Source organism: Nelumbo nucifera, chromosome 1, assembly GCF_055504915.1.
Source record: "Nelumbo nucifera cultivar China Antique chromosome 1, China Antique-T2T, whole genome shotgun sequence".
Classification (NCBI taxonomy): Eukaryota; Viridiplantae; Streptophyta; class Magnoliopsida; order Proteales; family Nelumbonaceae; genus Nelumbo; species Nelumbo nucifera.
In genome coordinates this window covers 13,621,479-13,642,718 of record NC_142649.1, presented here as the reverse complement: position 1 = coordinate 13,642,718, position 21,240 = coordinate 13,621,479, and the positions used below count along the sequence as shown (strand labels likewise).

The window sequence follows — 21,240 nt, the reverse complement described above, 5'->3', positions numbered from 1 at the left end:
TATAATAACTAGCTTAGCCAGTCTAAGCATTCATTCAATCATTGCAATAACAATTAACATTATTTCCTTGTGCAAAACCAGCCAGCAGAACTACAGACAAGGCTTTCACAGTGGAATCAGCTTCCTTAATTATTCATATCACACTTCCTCACACACTGACACACACATACACTAACAGGGTATTGAGTGTTGAGACACCACTCCAATCCAATGACCTATGTGAGTGGCACTTTAGTTTTGAGGCTTGGCTTCAGTCTCTGCGTCAGGCGCCTCGCCGAGGTACGAGCAGCAACGTCGGCAGCCCCCTCCATAGTACCCACGCCCACCACAACAACCGTACCGGCAGTAGCCTCCTCTGTAATAACTGCCGTGGCCAGGGTATCCACCATGTCCTCCATGTCCAGGGTATCCACCATGTCCTCCATGTCCAGGGTATCCACCATATCCTCCACGTCCAGGGTACCCTCCACCTCCTGGGTATCCGCCATACTTGGCTTCATCAACTCCTCCGTTTGTTTCCGTTGCCATCTCTGCGCGTACACGTAAAGATCAAGGAGAATTTTACAAAGTTAGAAGAAAATTATATTTTATGCTTAATTAGCTTAGTAGATCGAACAACAGCCACACCCATGAACAAGAACATTGAACAACGTATAAAATGAAAAAACAAAGAAAGAAGCGAGAACTTAAACATACGTGTTTTTTCTTCTTTCGTGGTTTCAGACGCTGCCACCTCCCAGGAGATGACAAGAACAACTACCAGGCCCAAAAGTAAAACAACCTTGGAACTCATTTTCGCTCAACAGGAAGGAAGAAAAGAAAGAAACTATTTCAACAAGGATGAGGAAACTTGTTTCATATCTGATGCCAATTTATAGATCCCCAGAGGCTCAGTAACCATTAATGCATATATGACCCGGCGCCCATGCTTTAGTTGGCTGTTGGCTCTTGAGTTTGTTCCATCTTATCTTTCTATTGACTTATGAAAATGCAGTACAGTCATACGTACTCATACCCGTGTCGGTAGACCTTACTAATTACTATAGTAGCTAGTGGTGGATATCAGATTCTCTGAATATGGGGAACATGTCAAGTTACAAAGCCCTGGCGGACAAGCATTTCTAATGCCTAATTGTCAGACTATATATTAATTAACCCATTGATCATCAATCAGCCTCTCTCTCTCTCATTAATGGACTAAAGAGTAGACACTGAAGGGATCGATAGCTTAGATATGGATGAATTAGTTCATTGACCCCACTCCAGGTAAGACGGCACCAGGGGAAAACATGGGTGAATTAATTGCTTCAGCTGCCACATGGCAAAACCGGTAGCATGATTGCAAAACTATATTCAGAAAAAGGATTTTCTATATACCACAACCAAACTGAAATACTGAATTATGAAACTGGTTCAACTATCAACCTATCCCTACAACAAAGAGATCAAAGAAGCTATTAGCATTGGAGGCTAAAAGGAAAAGAGAAAAGAAAGTGCCAGTTGAAAAACTATTGAATATTTAATTGAATCCAATGTACAGTTACCTCCACTGGACAACCCTACTATGGTTCAATGGGTTCCTTCAAAAAAAAAAAAAAAAAAACTATGGTTCAATGGGTTTGAATATGGTTCTGTTGGTACACAACCAACATGAATGCTATACAAGGCAGCAACCAAAATGGGTTTTTAAATATTGGGTTCAAAACTTCAAATCTGTCCATCCATATAATGTAATGACATGTGTTATGCATATGTACAAATAAAGATAGATAAAAGTAAATATATATGTAGGGTTAGACGGTTGAGTTTGGACTGAAGCAAAATTATTGAACTGTAGGGCTGCAAATGTATCAGATCAAACTGGATATAGATCCAAATTTGATTCATTTATATTTCCATTCAAATCAAAATTGGATTGCAATTAGATATTAAATAACATTAACAAATTAAACTCAAAATGGTAAAAATTATGTATTAATTGTTAACAAATGAACTAAAAATAACTTTCATACTATATATCATGAACCTATGACTCTTTAGTGAAAACATAACATCCAAGCTACTTTGCCACAAAAAAAAAGAGAATAAAAAACAAACTAATTTTACTGATAATTATAATATAAATGTAAAGTACATACAAGGTTAAAAAATATCACTTTCTAATGAAAATCTTTCTTTTTTTTTTACTTTTTTTTATTTGATCACAATTTATTATCATTTAAAACTAATAAAATCACCTAACTCTTGTAATTTAGAGTATTGGTGGCCCTGAAAAATGGATGAATATCAATACTTTTGAAGGAAAAATTACTCTACCAAAAAGACATGATACCAGAAGGGCTTTGACCAATTAATAGACACACGAATTGAATCAGACCATATTAAATTCAATAGGGATGGATCTATATTCAATCCAATTACAGTTAGATCAGTTTTTTTTTTTCGTAAGGTATAGACAGATTGAATTTGAACCACTATATATGGATAGGATAGAAAAGAAAACTATGTTATAGTTTGAATTTGATCAAATAGGTACCATTTTCTGCCCTAAATTGGGACCATGATCTTGTGAAAGAATTAAAACTAGAGTTTTATATTTGAAAAGAGACCAAACAACCAAATGAAAGTCCAGGGTAATTGATGATCTTATGTTGAGCTTTGGAGCCACCATTATTTCTTCTACATGTAGCAGAAACACTAATCCTTTTCTTTTAGGTAGAAGTAAAAGAAACATTAATTGAGTGGATCATTTGTAAGTCCGGAATTTGAGACGGAAGATGGACAAAGTAGGATCCTCAAGGGTTAATGATAGGGGTGCAACTAAGGTTGGTTCGAGTTATCATTTTATACAGCTTCCGATTCAGGCCTTTCGACTGGGTACATTCAAATTTTGACAAAAATCCAATCCAAACCTGCCCAAAATTACAGCCTTATTAATGAATGCACTATAAGGTTACTATTACAAATGTTGTGAGGACGAAATCCGATCTCCACTATTTTAGCTATACACATTTGAAAAAATCTATCTTCACAAGTCAAACCATTAAATTTATTGGAAGTAAGGAAGTAATAAATCTCTGTCTGAGCACAAGTCAAAGCATTAAATTAATTCCAAAGGAGAAGAAATAACTATAGTAAGCAACAACATTTTCAGAACTAGCTTCTCCAAAGTCCAAACCAACACCAAGTTGGGAGTTGGGAGTTAAGCAGTAGGTCAGAGCCCAGATGGACTACGGAACCCATCAAGAGTCAACACACTATTACGTTCCGTATGCATAAGGCATGGTCCCTTGTGGCTGTGGACTTCATACACTGAACACTATAAGCCCATGAGGTTTGATATTAATTGTAAGGGAGAATAGAACTTATCGATTTGACATTGACCAAACCACTATAAGCCCAAATGCAAATCTCTCCCTTGCAAACTCAGCATGACCTTGCTCAAACAGTGACTCAGCATGACAGCGCAATAGACGTGAGAATAACTCGGAGGGGAAGTCCCACCGAGTTTAGCACGGTAACTCGGCAGGTAAACTACTCGTCGAAAGCCGCCTTATCCGCACCTCCTCTCCAGGGTTAAGGCACTTCGGGGGGTCCCGAGTTCAGGACACCCTGACCCCTTTTGAGACCCGAGCTCCTCCCAATGGACCTCGGGCGACTCCCAAGCAAGAACACACCGATTCTTCTTCGGACGCCCCGAGGCACAAAGACCTCGGGTTGGCTAGCTCGGCATAACCGGCTACAGGCAGCTCGTCACTCAAAGGACAGCCCAGCTCAGGGTAATTCGCAGGAGAACAGTTCGGTATACCATAGGAGGGCTTCTTGCTTGACCACCATACCCGACAAACTTGCGAGTGGCAGGCATGTTCCCTCGCCGCGCTGCCACCTTTAGAAAGGTGTCCCACACCTGACAGACACGTACCCTGCACGACGGCCCCGCGCGTGCTATCTCAACTCTGCCTGTAACGGCTGTGGCAGACTGACAGTGGCGGTTATACCTGCCCTGTCAGAAGTCAGAGGGCCTGAAGCAACAGAATTCAGTCATAAGGAGCTTATTCTCAAGGAACAAGGTATCTTGAATGACTAGCGCAACCTGCACTCTTAGTTTTCGTTCTCCTTCAGCTTCTTGCACACAATACTAACTTAAGCATCGGAGCGTTCTTGTCGGAAAATCCCCCGGGAGTTCTTCCTCTTTCCTCTCGTTTCAAGTACCTCTCAGGAGCCGCGCGAGCGCCAATTAGGAGTGACCGGATTGTGCTACATATACTAAGTAATTTTATAAAAATATACTAATAATCAGATATAACCAATGGAATTCAAATCTATATGTTTTACATTTCCACGGATGAAATTCAATCTCTCAACTTCTTGTCAAATCCAATTCAGATATACAGCTATCCAAATTTGGTCTTATATCCTTTTACATCCTAGTTGGGAATGCGTGTTGTTTGTATTAAGGTGGCAATTTTCTTTTTTAATAAAGAAAAGTCATACGTATTAACAAACACATGGTTAACAGCTCAGTTTGGAAGGAGTATAAATACAAATATGTAGAGTGCAAATCCTCTATTTTGTATCATTTTGTATATTTTGTATCATATTATATGTATTATACTGTATATATTACTATTTGCACTCTTTCATAGGCTGTGCTTGATTGCTTTGCACTGATGCAAAGCAATGGTGGTGCAAATGATTTGGGTACAAATTCAGATTTATTTTTGCTTCAAATTTTACCTTATTTTGTTTGATTGCAGTACAAATGAAGTAAAATAAGACCTAAAGCGGAAAAAAATCAAACCCAAAACAAAATTAAACAAGAATTTGCATTATTTTCATTTGCACTCCCTTGCATTTGTAATACTGCAAATAAACCGCAACCAAATGCAGCTAGGCACAAATTAAAGTAATAGTGCTTCAAGAACTGAAACAATAGAATTAAAATTCTTTCCAATCAGTTTAACAAATATCTTCTACAAGATTATCACAAAGTTTCTTGCCAAGAGATTAAAGCCTTAATTTGCTTTCTAAATTGATTTCCCAAAATCAGGCAGCCTACATTGAGGGTAGGTATATTGATGATAATGTCATCATGGTCACAGAAATCATCCACAAATTGGGGAAACAAAAAGGGAAAGAGAAATGACATGTACTAAAGTTAGACATGTCCAAGGCTTTTGACCGCATGGAATGGGACTTTCTCATTGAAATACTAAACCTGACGGGCTTCCTGGAACACAGGTATCAAGCTGATCTAATGGCAGCTCAGGGATATCTTTACCAATGAGAGGGGCTTAAGACAAGAGGACCCTCTATCCCCATATTTGTTTATCATTGGAATGCAGGCTTTATCTGCTATTTTCAAAAAGCAGGAAGAAGTAGGCAACATTAAAGGAATAACACTTTCAAAAGACACCTCGCTCCCATCACACATCTGCTATTTGCAGATGATTGCCTCATTATGTGTAAAGCGGATTCAAACTCCTTCATGACCATCAAACACTCTCTCAAACAGTTTGAGCTCCTGTTAGGTTAAAAGATCAACCATGCAAAGTCAGGCATTCTGTTCAGTAAAAACACACGCAGAACATACCAAAAACTACTGTGCAAATTCTTGGGAACGAAAATAATGAGCCCAAATTCTAAATACCTTAGTTGTCAAATCTCAACCAGAAAACACAAGGATTCATCTTTTAAGGATCTACATATGAAAATACAAGGTAAATTGGACAGTTGAGAAGCTAAAATTCTTTCACAGGCAGGAATCAGTGACCCAATCAATTCCCTCCTACGCTATGCAGACACACCTACTCCCAAAAAGAACTTTAGGAATGATGGAAAGAGCATAGAGGAACTTTTGGTGGAAAGCTAACAGGAAAATTGACTATGGACATAATATTTATTGGAGCAAAATATGTAAAATGAAGAATGAAGGAGGAGGCCTAGGCTATTGGAGCATGCCTGATATGAATAAAGCACTCTTTTTGAAATATATCTGGAGGTTGCTAAATGGCAAAGAAGATCTATGGGTTAAGGTCATTAGAGGCAAATACCTAATAGGCAAGGTTTAAAATTTTGATACAATATGCCCGATATAGGGCGTATCGTATCATATTGAAAAATAGATACGGGATAAACATGGAAATCGGGCGTCTCATCTTTTTTTCATGGGTATTAGACTCATATCAAATTGTATCAGGGGTGTATTGGGGTGTCTCGGTAGTGTATCGACGAAAAAGATACAATCAAAAACTGAAAAAAAGGGGAGAAAACAAGCTTCTTTTCCATAAAATAAGCATTTTTTCACCTCCAAATGACTCTAAAACTCTAAACCCATTCCTAGATTGCTAGATTTGCAAAAATTTGCAGGAAACAAGTGTGAATTGTTATTTTTTTTAAGATTTTCCAAATTTTGAAAAAATATGGCAAAAATAGGTAAGTTTTTTCAAAATTTTTTATAATATCTTGTGATTTCTTTTTTCTTGAATGTTTAAATTTATGTTGATCTACATTTCTTACATTCAAAATAACAGTTTTTTGTGTTATTAGTAGATTTATGGAAATTTCATGAAGCTATTTTGAGAAAATATAAATTAACAAAAAATTTGAAAATATAATTTTTCTCTGCCTATAAAGACTAAATATGTTTAGATCTATGGATTTATTTATCATATCCATAAAGTAATTGGAAATTTCTTCTTTAATATATATTTTTTGATTTTTTATTTTTAGAATTATAAAATAAATAATAATTAATTATATTTTATCATTTGATCACAACAACTGAATATATTATAATTCTATGGATGATCTATATCATATCCACAGACCAATTAAAATTTCTTCTTTCATATTTTATTTTATTTTTATATTTTTAAAATTAAAAAATAATTAATTAATTAATTATATTTTATCATTTGATCACAATGATTGAATATTTTATAATTTTATGGACGATCTATCATATCCACAAAGCAATTGAAATTTCTTCTTTAATAATTTTTTTTTGAATATATTATATAATGTTTATTTATTTTTTATAATTTTTGGAAATAAATAATAAATAATAGTTATTTAAATAATAAATAATGATTATTTAAATAATAAATAATGATTATTTAAATAATAAATAATGATTATTTAAATAATAAATAAGGATTAATTATATTTTTACTTAGAAGTTGTGCCAATGCATGTTTTATGGTTGGATAGGAGATTTAGGTTTTTTTCATCCCATAAAACATTAAAACTTAAGAATTATAATTTATAAATTATAGTTAAGCATAGGATTTTTATTGAAATTGTAATTAGCTACATTATATTTCTTCATGAAAACATTAAAATAAATAAATTTAATGTATATACACTTCATTGAGGTCTTATATTTAGTGTTATTGATATATTTTTATGATTTATTAAAGTATTTATAGTGTTTCCAAGCGTATCTTAGTTTTTTTCCGATACACATGTGTATCCAAGGTGTATCCTCATACATCTCTTAAAATTGCCTTTCTGATACACATGGCGTTTCCAATACTTTGAACCTTGCCAACAAGTAAGAGTTTTTTTTGACTATAAGAAAAAATCAACTAACTCATGGTGGGAAAAGTGTTTTGAACCTTAGAAAGGATTTTCGAGAAGTTGTGTGTTGGAAAGTTGTGAGGAACTCTCAACGACTAGCTCTCAAGGAACCTTGGATCCCACACACTCTAAATAACATTCCAAAACTCAAACCTGAGGTTCACACTAGTAGCAACCTACATGATCTTACAGTGTGTGATTTAATCACTGAAGAGGATAGTTGGAATAGGCCCTTATTGCAGGAACTCTTCAAAGAGAATACAGTAAATGGCATTATGAGCATTCCCCTACAAATTGGGAGTTTAGGTGACAATCTATTGTGGAAAGGCACTAAGGATGGTTCTTTCTCAGTCAAATGGACAAGAATCTGGACTCTTCCAATCATATACAGGTGCCAAATTTTTTATTGGAAATTTCTATTAGGAGTAGTTAGAACTAAAACAACGTTTTGGGGTTTAAAAGCAAAGGATGATCCTATCTGCACTTTTGGTAAAAGAAGCCCTGAAACACAAGCGCATTTTTCTGGAATGCACCTTTACCAAGGCAGTCTGGTTTCACTCACAGCTTGGGCTTAATCCTGAAGATTTTCTGAACTCAAATTACTCTGATCTTCTTGAATGGTAGGATAAGAATCACACAGTAAATAAACAGATTAAGAAAATTTATTTCGTTAAGGCTGTAGCACTTGTAAGAAGCATATGGGATGAAAGGAACTTGACAGCTTTCAGAGGAAAAATTCCAGATCCTCTGGATGTTTGCACTCGAGCTGAGGCTTTCTTAACAACAACTGCAATAATGGAGCCCTTAGTTCAAAACAGGGGAAACCAGCAGGGAGAGGTTGATTGCTCTATATTAGAGTATATCTTGTATACCCAGTTGTGTATATCCTTAGGATAACAATTATCCTTAGAGAGTTAGGATAATTGTTATCCTAATGAGATGTGATCTGTTTGTTATCTTTGTTGATTGTTATTTAGGACTCTATATCTAAGATAGAGTTTCCTCTTTGTAGAACTCCTCTATTATAAATACAGTTCAAGGCCAATGGCCAATTCACTGCACCCAAACATTATTTGTGTTCTTTGATTTTAATTTGGTATCAGAGCTCTGCCAATCCCATGGCTTCCAGTGGCTTCAGTTCTACATCACAACAATCAACAAGCGCGTCAGCCTCTAGCAACACAGGAGGTTCGAATTTAGTTCCCCATAGTGGGATTCATTATCTTCCTATCAAGCTCACCAATGACATCTACCTGCTCTAGAAGGCGCAATTGCTACCAGTTCTCTACACCAATAGACTGATGGGGTACGTAGATGGTTCTATCGTTGCACCTCCTCAGAATATACCAGATCCGACATATGGAAGTCGGATGATTCTCAATCCAGCACATATTGAGTGGATTAAGAAAGATCAACTAGTTTTATCCTGGATCATTGCATCGCTCACGGAGAACATGTTCGCTCAAGTTGTAGGACATCGATCTTCCCGTGACGTTTGAAAGACTCTGGCTAAATCCTTTGCAAATTACTCATGATCCAGGCTGATGCAATACAGAAGATAACTTCAAAGTCTCAAAAAAGGAGGTATGTCTATTTCTGAATATGTCCGAAAAGCTAAATCCATAGCCAAAAGCCTCGCAGCTGTCATAGAACTAGTAAAGATGAGTGATTTGATTCTTTATATACTGGTTGGATTATGATCCGAATACGAATATGTTGTTACTACCATTACTAATAGGTTCGATATAGAGGACCTCGATATTGATGATGTTTTAGGCATTCTTCTTGGCCATGAGGGCTGATTAAAATAGAATGCTACCACAGTTGATTCACCCCCTACGGCCAATATGGCCAATTTTAAAAATAATAATCAGTACTCCCATTCCGGGAACACCCGCGGGAGAGGCAAGAAACGTGATTCTTCATAAAACCGCATGAATAATGAAGGTAGAGGACGTGGAAATACAATTATCTGACAACTGTGCAATAAGATGAGACATGGGGTGATTAAATGTTGCCAGCAATATGATCTCAACTACAAGAATGAGGAGGCAGAACCAACAACTTACAACAGCAATACTGCTCCCTCTCAGTCTGCATTCGATCCAACTTGGTACACAAACAGTGGTGCAACACATCACATGACACCTTATGTCAACAACCTGCAAACTCGATCTGAATATGGTGGGTCAAATCAAGTCAAAGTTGGTAACGATTCAGGTTTGGAAATTAAGAATATTGGTTCTTCAATTCTGCATACTACTACTCATCAATTTTCTTTAAATAATATTTTTCATGTACCGAAGCTCTCCAAAAATCTGTTATCTATTCAGAAATTTGCTCGGGATAACAAATTACTTTTTGACATGGTGATTATTTTCTTGTAAAGGATTATACGGGGAACATCCTGTTACGAGGAACCGGTAGAGATGGGTTGTATCAGTTTCCGGGCGAGGTGATCAATACAAATTAGTCTTCTGCATTGATTGGCGAAAAAGCTTATGTTGATGATTGGCACAAAAGTCTTGGGCATCCAACCATGCGAATTGTGAAGCAAGTTGTCACTCAGTTTGGTCTACCTTGAAGGTCAACTTTGTTTCAACTCTAATTTACTTTGTGAGTCGTGTGAAGTCAATAAGAGTCATAGGTTACCTCTTCCCTTGTCTTCTTCAGTTGTTTCTCATCCACTAGATTTGATATTTTCAGATGTATGGGGACTAGCCCCAATCTTATCTAAGGTAGGGTTTCGATATTATGTAATTTTCATTGATGCTTATAGTAGATTTTCTTGGTTATTTCCTTTGCAACAGAAATAAGACGTTTTTAATGTATTTTTATCCTTTAAGCGTCATGTTGAAAATTTATTTAATATCAAAATCAAGGCAATGCAGTCTGATTGGGGTGGAGAATATCGAAAACTTTCTTCTTACCTGGACTCTGTTGGCATTGCTCATCGACTCGCCTGTCCTTACACACATGAACATAATGGTTGTGCTGAACGGAAACATCGTCATGTCATCGAAGCAACCCTGTCTCTACTGGCTTCCTCTTCATATGAAGTTCTGTTAATCTCCCCTCCAGATTATAGGTTCCTCAAACTTTTTGTTTGTGCTTGCTATCCACTACTTCATTCGTACAATCGGCATGAGTTCGCTTTTCGTTCCCAAAAATGCATCTTTCTTGGCTACAGCGACAAACACAAAGGGTATTGCTATCTGCACCATGAAACTAGGAAATAATACATCTCCAGACATGTTATCTTTGATGAGTATCATTTCCTGGGATACTTAGTGATTGCTCCCACCGAATCGGTTCAGCCAACTGGGGTTTATCTTCAACCACCACCTGCACCTCCAACTGTGCCTCCGACTTCCATTACAGATTCCCTAGCTTCCGACTCACGTACTGATACAGGATAATTCAGATCTTCCACTGCCAACTAACTGCCCTCACCATTTGGAAGCTTCCTCCACAGGTATGTCTTCTCCGGAAGTCGGACCTCGTGGGAAACGTCCTATGCAGGACATTCTTGCTATAACAGTCTTAGTTGCTTCTCAACATTCTCGCCAGCATCCTATGGTCACTCATTCCATGGATGGATCTCTTCCTCCCCGTTCTCATCTCACGACTAGGTATCCCTTACCACAATCACTATTAGTTCAGTCCCGAAGTGATACTATGGAACCCTCTAGTTATTCACAAGCAATAAAATCTACTCATTGGCGTGATGCCATGACTAAGGAATTTAATACACTTGTTTCTAATGGTACTTGGTGTTAGATAGTGTATGCCCTTAACTCCGATCAAATTGATGTACTTATTGTCATTTACTGTAAATGAATAAAGTGCATAATTGATTTGTGTTATTATGGTGTGTTTCGGTGTAATACCCTTAAACTGGACACTTATGAGACTCGTGCTAGTTTAGAATCTTCATAACCGTTGGATAAGATTTGGAGAGATTTATCCTGCCAAGGCTAACACTGATGTACTGCCAAGTTGGTTGGGGTGGCTTGTCTTAGTTGTTAGGGTGAGACCTGAGGTACATGTAGTGTGGGTTTGCTTTAAACCCTGAACCAGACCAAATTCCAGTATTGCCCTAGACGTTAGAGATAGCTGAGAAAAACTGAAATGCTACACCTGACCCTTACACTTGATTATGGTACTGTACTAGGTGTCAGATTGTGCTGTCTTTGATCTGCCAATTAGTGAGATCCTTTATCAAGTCAAAACCTGGGTATGTTGAGGCAGTCTGAGAATTCGCCTGAGTGGGTGATCATAGTGAAAGGATCAGCCCCTTTGTCGGACAAAGTGGATGATCGGGGAATGCATTCTCCCTGATGGAAACCTAAAGTACCGATAGTGGATTTCAAACGTATTTGAAATTTGTTTTGCAAAATATATTTATATAAATATATACTTATATGTTATGGTTTCACAAAATATTTGCAAAAGGTTTTAATTCCTGGGATCCATGTGAGTAGAGAGTGCAACACTATACCTTGCAGCCAAGGGAGAGGTCCTCTCTTGTCGGGCAGTGTATGATCATTAAGGGTTGAGAAGTTAAGTGTAAAGCCATTGAGGGTAATACCCGATGGGCTAATCTTGCATCTGCCCACCGTCCTTGGGTTTTCACAAAATGACTCGACCCAAGGACCATGTAGTGTAAATGTTGGGCCCATTAAGAACCCATGGTGATGGACTCAAGGGTTTACTGTGACCTACAGTGAATTCGGCTAGGCCTTGTAACAAAGGCTGGGCTGAATCCATGTGGATGATGTGTAGATCAATGCTAGGGTCCAACGTCATACAAAGAGAACCAAACTAGCGAGCACATAATGGGTTAAGTAAATAATATGACTTAATGGGCCTAAAGCCCATTTCGAACTGGGCTTAAATGGTTTAATTAAAATGGGCCATTCCGGATTATAATCTGACTGGGATTAGTAGTTGGATAAGATAAGTCTTATCAACTTGAGTCCAGATCTAAATACAAGATTGAGATTAGGAAATCTCATTCCTAATCAAATTAGGAAGCTGATCCTAAAAGGATTATAAATAGGGGGCGAATTCCACAGAAGGAACACAATTCTCTCTGTAGTCTTTTCTCTCCCTTAGTTCTTGGCGCCATCCCAATTCGATCTCCACCTACTAGAGTGATCAAGAAGTGTTCTTGATATTGTTTCTTGGTGAAGAAACAATCAAAAGTCGTGCTCACACCACCCTACTCGATTCTTGGTGAAAAATCCCAAGTTCTTGCTGAAGAACCATTCTTGTTGATCCTGCCTCAACATACGTTGTGTCATCTTCAATGGAGGCAGATTTGGTATTCTCTTTGAGCGTGAACACTTACATTGGGAGTTTCTTTTAATTCCATATCAGGTATTTCCCTCTCCCTCTTTTGGTTTCAGTCTGGCCCAATTTTGTTTCAAGAGCGAACCTTGAAAATGCAGTTTTCTAAATTAGGGAATACGTTTCCCGGATGGGAGAGAGAAAATTTTTGAAATTTTGCCCTACCTTCCTGCAAGTTTCGGCCATCCATATGATGGATCTTCCATCCCTTCACTTGGAGTCTTGTTCCCTACTCGTCTGACATGATTGTGGTTGGGAGCAAATGGGTCTATAAAGTAAAACGGAATGTAGATGGTACTATTGACAGATACAAGGCACGATTGGTAGCACGGGGTTTTACTCAAATCCCCAGGGTAAACTTTACAACTACTTTTAGCCCGGTTGTAAAACCCATAACCATCTATACCATTCTCTCTCTTGCTGTGATGAATCAGTGGTGTATACGTGAGATTGATTTTGATAATGCTTTCTTGAATGGGGTACTTCGTGAAGATATCTATATCAAACAGCCCAAGGGGTTTGAAGATCCCTCCAGGCCGACCCATGTGTGCAAATTGCACAAAGCTCTTTGTGGACTTCGACAGGCACCACGAGCTTGGTATTCTTGTTTCACTCACCAGTTAGCACAAATGGGTTTTAGAGCCTCTACAGCTGATACATCTCTCTTTGTGTTCTGTTCCAAGAACGTTACTCTTTATCTGCTTATTTATGTGGATGATGCCTTACTTATTGGGAACTCCCAAAGTGTTATCCATAGCTGCATTGAAGAGCTCTCTCTTCATTTCTCTCTTAAGGATTTGGGTCCTGCTACCTTCTTCCTTGGTATTCAGCTTATTCGGCATTCTAATGGGGTTCTTCTCAGTCAGCGCCAATACATCACTGATTTGCTGCATCGGTCTCACATGGATGTTGCAAAACTATTTCCTCTCCTATGGCGGTTCATCCCAAGCTCACTCGACATGATGGTTCTCCTCTTGTTGATCCTACCGAGTATCGGAGTATTGTTGGGGCTCTTTAGTATGTGGCAATCACCCGTCCGAACATCTCGTTTGCAGTAAGCAAAGTTTCTCAGTTCCTACAGGCTCCTACGGATGATCACTAGGCAGCTGTGAAACACATCTTGCATTACCTCAAACATACCATTCTGTATGGTCTGAACGTCTCACGAACATCCTCTACCTCTCTTTCTCTTCATGCATTTTCCGATGCGGACTGGGTAGGGTGTCCAGATGATCACAAATCCACTGGAGGCTTTGCTATCTATTTAGACCCTAAAATAATTGCTTGGAGCTCCCGCAAACAAGCAATGGTTGCCCATTCCAGCACTGAGTCTGAATTTTGTGCTTGTGCCACATCCGCCACTGAGGTGTTTGGTGCCACCTATCTTGTTGCCAACCCTGTGTTCCGTGCTCGGACTCGACATGTTGAGGTTGACTTTCATTTTCTCCGGGATCTAGTTCTTGCACAATGGCTTACTGTCCGTTTTATCTCTTCCAAAGATCATGTTGCTGACATTATCACCAAGCCTCTCGCCGGTGATCACTTCCGCTTCTTGAGAGACAAACTCCATGTTCATGATGAGAATGGAGCTTGAGGGGGCATATTAGAGTATATCTTGTATACCCAGTTGTGTATATCCTTAGGAGTCCATCCTTAGGATAACAATTATCCTTAGAGAGTTAGGATAATTGTTATCCTAATGAGATGAGATCTATTTGTTATCTTTGTTGATTGTTATCTAAGACTCTATCTAATATAGAGTTTCCTCTTTGTAGAACTCTTCTATTATAAATACAGTTCAAGGCCAATGACCAATTCACTGCACCCAAACATTATTTGTGTTATTTGATTTTAACTCTCTATAGTTGAGGTTCCTTTGATATTCATACTCACTTGGTGTCATCAGGTGTCCTCCCGGTTTCTCACCTCCTGGTTTCCTCTTTTGACTAAAAAGAAGAATTAAAATTCTTAGACTTCAAATTTTAAATTATTTACACATTGTTTAATATTATAGCCTCAACCTAACCTCCCATTTGATGAATATAGATTTCAAGATTGGTCGCATCAGTCTCTTAAAGTGGCAGAAATAAGATAAGTAGATAGTTATGTTGGAACACAAGTGAAAGTGGGAAGCAGTCTATCAGCATTTATTGTAAGAAACCTAAAAACTAATTAATATTACTCCCATGGGCAAAGCCACTGGTAGTGGTTTTACAAGGCTTTCACAGTGGATATCAGCATGAGTACTGAATTATTACATCGCAGATCAGATCGATGCATGGAATCCATACATGATACATGCTTCCTTATTCATACATATCAAACTTCGTCGTCACACATACACTAACAGGGTATTGAGTGTTGAGACACCACTCCAATCCAATGACCTATGTGAGTGACACTTCAGTTTTGAGGCTTGGCTTCAGCCTCAGCGTCAGGCGCCTCGCCGAGGTAGGAGCAGCAACGTCGGCAGCCACCTCCATAGTAACCCCGGCCACCACAACAACCGTATCGGCAGTAGCCTCCTCCGTAACCACCGCGACCGGGGTACGGGTACCCACCGTAACCCCGTCCAGGGTATCCACCATATCCTCCACGTCCAGGGTATCCGCCATATCCTCCACGTCCAGGGTATCCGCCATACTTAGCTTCATCAACTCCGTTTGCCTCCGTTGCCTTCTCTGCGTACGTAAAGTTCAAGGAGAATTTTACAAAGTTAGAAGAAATTTATTATATTTTATGCTTAATTAGCTTAGCAGAACAACGGCCACACCCATGAACACATGAACATGAACATTGAACGACGTATAAAATGACAAAACAAAGAAAGTAGCGAGAACATACGTGTTGTTTCTTCTTTCGTGGTTTCAGACAAGTCTCTAGCTGCCACCTCCCAGGAGATGAGAAGAACAACTATCAGGCCCAAAAGTAAAACAGCCTTGGAATTCATTTTCCTCACTCAAATTAAAACCACTCACTCAACAGGAAGGAATAAAAGCAAGAAACTATTTCAACTAGGATGCATGAGGAAACTTGTTTCATCTGATGCCAATTTATAGATCCCCAGAGGCTCAGTAACCATTAATGTATATACGACCCGGCCCCACGGTTTAGTTGGCTGTTGGCTCTTGAGTTTGTTCGATCTGTTCTTTCTATTGACTTCTGAAAATGCAGTGCAGTCTGACCCATGTCGGTAGACCTTACTAATTACTATAGTATAGCTAGTGGTGGATATCAGATTCTTTGAATATGGGGGAACATGTCAAGTTACAAAGCCCTGCGGACAAGCTTTTCTAATGCCTAATTGTCAGACTATATATTAACCCACTCATCACATTCAACCGACGATCAATTATAAGATGTCGAAGAAAATGAAAGTCAACTTCGACATGCCAAGTGCGAGCACGAAAAACAGGATTGGTAGTAAGATAGGTAGAACCAGTGTTGTCACACCAAATAGTAGGAGCTTCAGAAAGAGTGACACCAAGATCCCGAAGGAGAGAGGTTATCCAAAGAACCTCAGTAGCCGTGGTGGCACAAGCACGGAATTCAGACTTTGTGCTAGAGCGAGCAACTGTAGTTTGTTTGTGAAAACTCTAAGCAACTAAGTTGGGACCCAGATAGACAGCAAATTCCCATGTAGATCTTCGATCATCTAGACAACCGGCCCAATCAGCATCAGAATACGCATGAAGGGAGAGAGAAGAGAAAGAATCCCGAGATAAGTTCAAAACATGCATGACAGTGTGTTCATCAGTGGGAAACTGAAGAAACTGGGAGGCTTTGCTTACAACAAAGGAGATGTCTAGACGAGTGATGGCCACCGGCAATACTTCTATACTCTGTAGGATCCTTAAGAGGATGACCGCTGTATTGAGAGAGCTTAGGGTGAACAGCCATAGGAGACGAGATGGGTTTAGCAGATCCCATGTGAGCACATTGAAGAAGATCGGTGATGTACCGTTGCTGACTGAGAAGTACTCCATGAGGATGCCGAATGAACTCAATGCTGAGAAAGAATGTGGTAGGTCCCAGATCCTTGAGAGAGAAATGTCGAGAGACTCCATAATTAATGCAATTGTGGATGGCATTCTTAGAGTTCCCGGTAAACAAGACATCATCCACATATATGAGCAGATAAAGTGTGACGGTTTTGGAGCAGTATACAAATAAGGAGGTATCAACTGTAGAAGCCCAAAAACCCATCTGTATTAGTTGGCAAATTAGACGAGCGTACAAGGCCCAAGGTGCTTGGCGAAGCCCATATAGGGCTTTGTGTAATTTACAGACATGAGTCGGTTTGGAGGGGTCTTCGAAACCCTTAGCTTGCTTTGCATATATTTCCTCGTGAAGTTCCCTATTAAGAAAGGCATTGTCAAAATAAATTTGATGAATACACTGTTTGGGAGACCGCAAGAGAAAGGATAGTGCGGATTTCCTCGTTAAGTTCCCTGTTAAGAAAGGCACTGTCAAAATAAATTTGATGAATACAACACTGTTTGGGAGACCACAAGAGAAAGGATAGTGCGGATGGTTACTGGTTTCACAACTGGGCTAAAAGTAGTAGTAAAGTCAACCCCGGGAATTTGAGTGAAACCCTGCGTAACCAAATGGGCCTTGCACCTATTAATGGTTCCATCGGCCTTCTGTTTTACCTTATAGACCCATTTGGTTCCTACCACGTGCATGTGAGAGGAGTATGGGACATGACTCCAAGTACCATTGGTGACAAGAGCATTGAACTCCTTTATCATAGCCTCATGCCAGTGAGCAGATTTTATGGCTTTGGAATAGCTGGACGGTTCTGCATTATCATTTCGTGGTTGACCCAATAACGACTGTGGTAAGGGATACCTAGTAGTGAGATGAGAACAAGGAGGGAGAGAGCCGACCATAGACTGAGTAACCATTGTGTGTTGGTGAGAAACTACAGAATGCTGAAGTGTGATAGGATCCGTATTATTAAGAATGTCTTGAAGAGGACGAGTTCCACGTGGTTCGACATCAGGGGAGGTGGAACTAGTTGGAGAAGTCGATGAATTGATAGGACTATCAGGAGGAAAGGAACTAGCAGTAGAATCATTCTACGGTAAAGATGAGGGAACTGGTGATGCAGGTGCATTAGGAGTAGTGGGAGACACGATGGGGGTTTGTAAATAAACACCGGTTGACTCAACCGGATCTGATGAAGTAACCACAGGAAGCCCGGGAAAATGATGTTCATCAAATATAACATGTCATGAGATATATTCTCGCTCAGTCACAAGATGCACACACACCGATAACCTTTGTGTTTGTCACTGTAGCCAAGGAAGATACATTGCTGAGAGCGATAGTCAAATTTGTGTTGATTATATGGGCGCAACAATGGGCAGAAAGCCCACCCAAAAATTTTAAGAAACCAATAATTTGGAGAACCAAACAAAACTTCATAGGGAGATTTGTGCCAGAGAGTGTTGGGCGGAAGCCGATTAATTAAGTATACAACTATAAGAGCGTCATCTACCCAGAAGGAAAAAGGGGAGCGACGAGGAGGCTAGTAGAGACAAAGTTGCTTCGATGATGTGGCGATGTTTCCACTCAGTGCTTCCATTTTGTTCATGTGTGTGAGGACATGCAAGCTGGTGAGTGATGCCAACAGAGTCCAAGTAGAGAGCTTCCAATATTCTCCACCCCAATCAGATTGCAAAGCCTTGATTTTGGTATTAAATAAAATTTCAGCATGACGCTTAAAAGACAAAAATACATCAAAGACATCTAACTTCCGTTGCAACGAAAACAACCAAGAAAATTTGCTATAAGCATCAATGAAAACATAATATCGAAACCTCGCATTGGATAAAATTGAAGATGGTCCCCATACATCTGAAAAAACCAAATCTAATGGATTGGAAATATCTGTAGGAGAAGGGGGGAGAGATAACCTATGACTCTTGCTTACTTGACACGACTCACATACTAAATTAGGGATGAAATTAAATTGACCTTCATATGGTAATTCGAACTGGGACACAACTTGCCTCACAACTCGCATAGCCAGATGTCCAAGCCGTTTGTGCCAATCACTGACAGAAGCCTGTTCACCGACTAAAGCAGAAGGCTGATTCGTACTAGTCATGCTTCTTGGAAATTGATAGAGACCATCTCTGCTAGCTCCGGATGTTCCCCATATAATCCTTCACAAGAAAATAGTCACCATGAAATTCAAAAAATGAGTTGTTATCACAAGCAAACTAGTGAACAGATAGCAAATTTTTAGATAATTCTGGCACATGAAAAGTATTCTTTAAAGCAAACTAATTAGTAACAGTGCTAATAACTGAAGAACCAATATTCTTAATTGCCAAACCTGAACCGTTCTCAACTTCAACTTGATCGGTTCCTCTATACTCAGACCAAACCTGTAGATTATCAATGTTAGGTGTCATGTGATGCATGTAACCACTATTTGGATACCAAGTTGGGTTGAACGATGATTGAAAGGGAGCAATGCTACTGTTGTAGGCAACGGGTTTTGTCTCTTCATTCTTGTAATTCAGATCATAACGCTGACAACATTTCACAACTCCATGCCCCGGTTTATGCAAAGTTGACAAACAATTTGATTGTTGCATTCTCTACCTCCATTATTTGTGTGGTTGTCAGAAGAACCACGCCACTGCCTCTGTCGCGGTTGTTCCCAGGAGTAGTATATTGATTATTGTTCTGATTATTGTTCTTAAAATTAGCAATATTAGCTATAGGGGGTGTGGAATCGATAGAAATAGCATTATGTTCTACTTAGCCCTCGTGGCCAAGAAGAATGCCTAAAACATCATCAACATCAAGGTCCTCTATATCGGACCTATTAGTAATAGTAGTCACAACAGATTCATATTCAGCTCCTAATCTAGCAAGTATATAGAGAATTAAATCACTCGTGTTAATGGGTTCAACAATAGCGAAAAGGCTATCAACTATAGACCTAGCTTACTAAACATATTAAAAAATAGTCATACCTCCTTTCTTGAGATTCTGAAGTTGTCTTCTGCACTGAAGCAATCTAGAGAGGGAATAATTAGCGAAAGAATTAGCGAGGGCATTCCAAACATCGCGAGACAACCGATGTCCTACTACTTGTGCAAATATGTTCTCCATGAGAGATGCAATAATCCAAGATAGTACCAGTTGATCTTTCTCAAACCAATCCGAATGCGCTGGATTGAGAATCATCTAATTGCCATTGATTGGATCTAGTGTATACTATGGTGGTGCAACAATTGATTCATCTACATACCCCATCAACTGGTAAGTGTAGAGGATCGACAACAATTGGGCTTTCCAGAGGAGGTAATTATCATTGCTAAGATTAAAGGGAAGATAGTGTATGCCACTAGACTGAGTTGAATTCGAACCTGATGTGTTGTTGGTGGCGGAGGCACCTGTTGAGTGCTAAGACTCAAAGCTGAAGCTGCTAGAAGCCATGGGAATCATAGATATGCTCTGATACCAGGATAGAGTCGAAAATCTCAAAGAATAATTGGGCACTATCAGAAGATCACCAGCCTTGATCATATTTATAATGAGAAGAGGTTTATAATGAGTGGAACTACATATTGATAAAGTTTTACAAAGATAACAATTAGGAGATTACATCTCATTAGGATAACAATTATCCTATGGATCAGAGGATAATTGTTATCCCAAGGATAGAATCCTAAGAATAAAGATCTAGCCAAACTAGGAGATAAAGATAGAGGTGGTTTATCACCAATAACCAATCAGCCTCTCTCTCTCTCTTTCATTAATGGACTAATATGAAAGATATAGGAAATCTTCCTTTACTTTATAAATAGAGTAGAAGATTTATGGAGCACACAAGAGTTTGGATGCTTTCAATATGGATATTTTTCTTTTTGTGTTTTGTGTGCAAAAATTCTATTTCTATTTCACCTGCCTATCGGTCACACATTTTTTTGATAAATGATTGAATTTTATCAAAAAAGGCTTTAATAAGATACCCCACTCCCACCTGTAACGAATCACACCTCCACCCATACCCTAATTCTTTGCCACTACCATCTATTACTCCATGACCAGTTCTTAATAAAGCTCAATTCTTGCTTGTCTCTCTCCTATAACTAACCTAACCTGCTGATTTACAATCATTAACAATTCTATCCCATTCATTTTGTTATCTTTATCCAAGCTTTCACCACCATCAATCATAGGATTATCATTATCATGGCATCTAATGACCCATTCAACTCCAAACCTTAATGATAGAGCCCAGTTTAGTAAGTAAATCTTTCATGACCAACCATATTA

At 38.8% G+C, this 21,240-nt stretch overlaps 2 long non-coding RNA genes across 2 annotated transcripts; both read right to left on the bottom strand.

The window, feature by feature from the left end:
* On the bottom strand, window positions 1-915 carry LOC104610325 (uncharacterized). Its single transcript, XR_016081325.1, has 2 exons — window positions 697-915; window positions 1-530 (listed from the first exon to the last, which is right to left on the bottom strand). It is a non-coding gene; the product is annotated as an uncharacterized LOC104610325 (long non-coding RNA).
* A 14,140-nt stretch (window positions 916-15,055) lies between these two features.
* LOC148802922 (uncharacterized) lies at window positions 15,056-16,059 on the bottom strand. Its single transcript, XR_016081364.1, has 2 exons — window positions 15,778-16,059; window positions 15,056-15,614 (listed from the first exon to the last, which is right to left on the bottom strand). It is a non-coding gene; the product is annotated as an uncharacterized LOC148802922 (long non-coding RNA).
* Window positions 16,060-21,240: the final 5,181 nt, after the last annotated feature.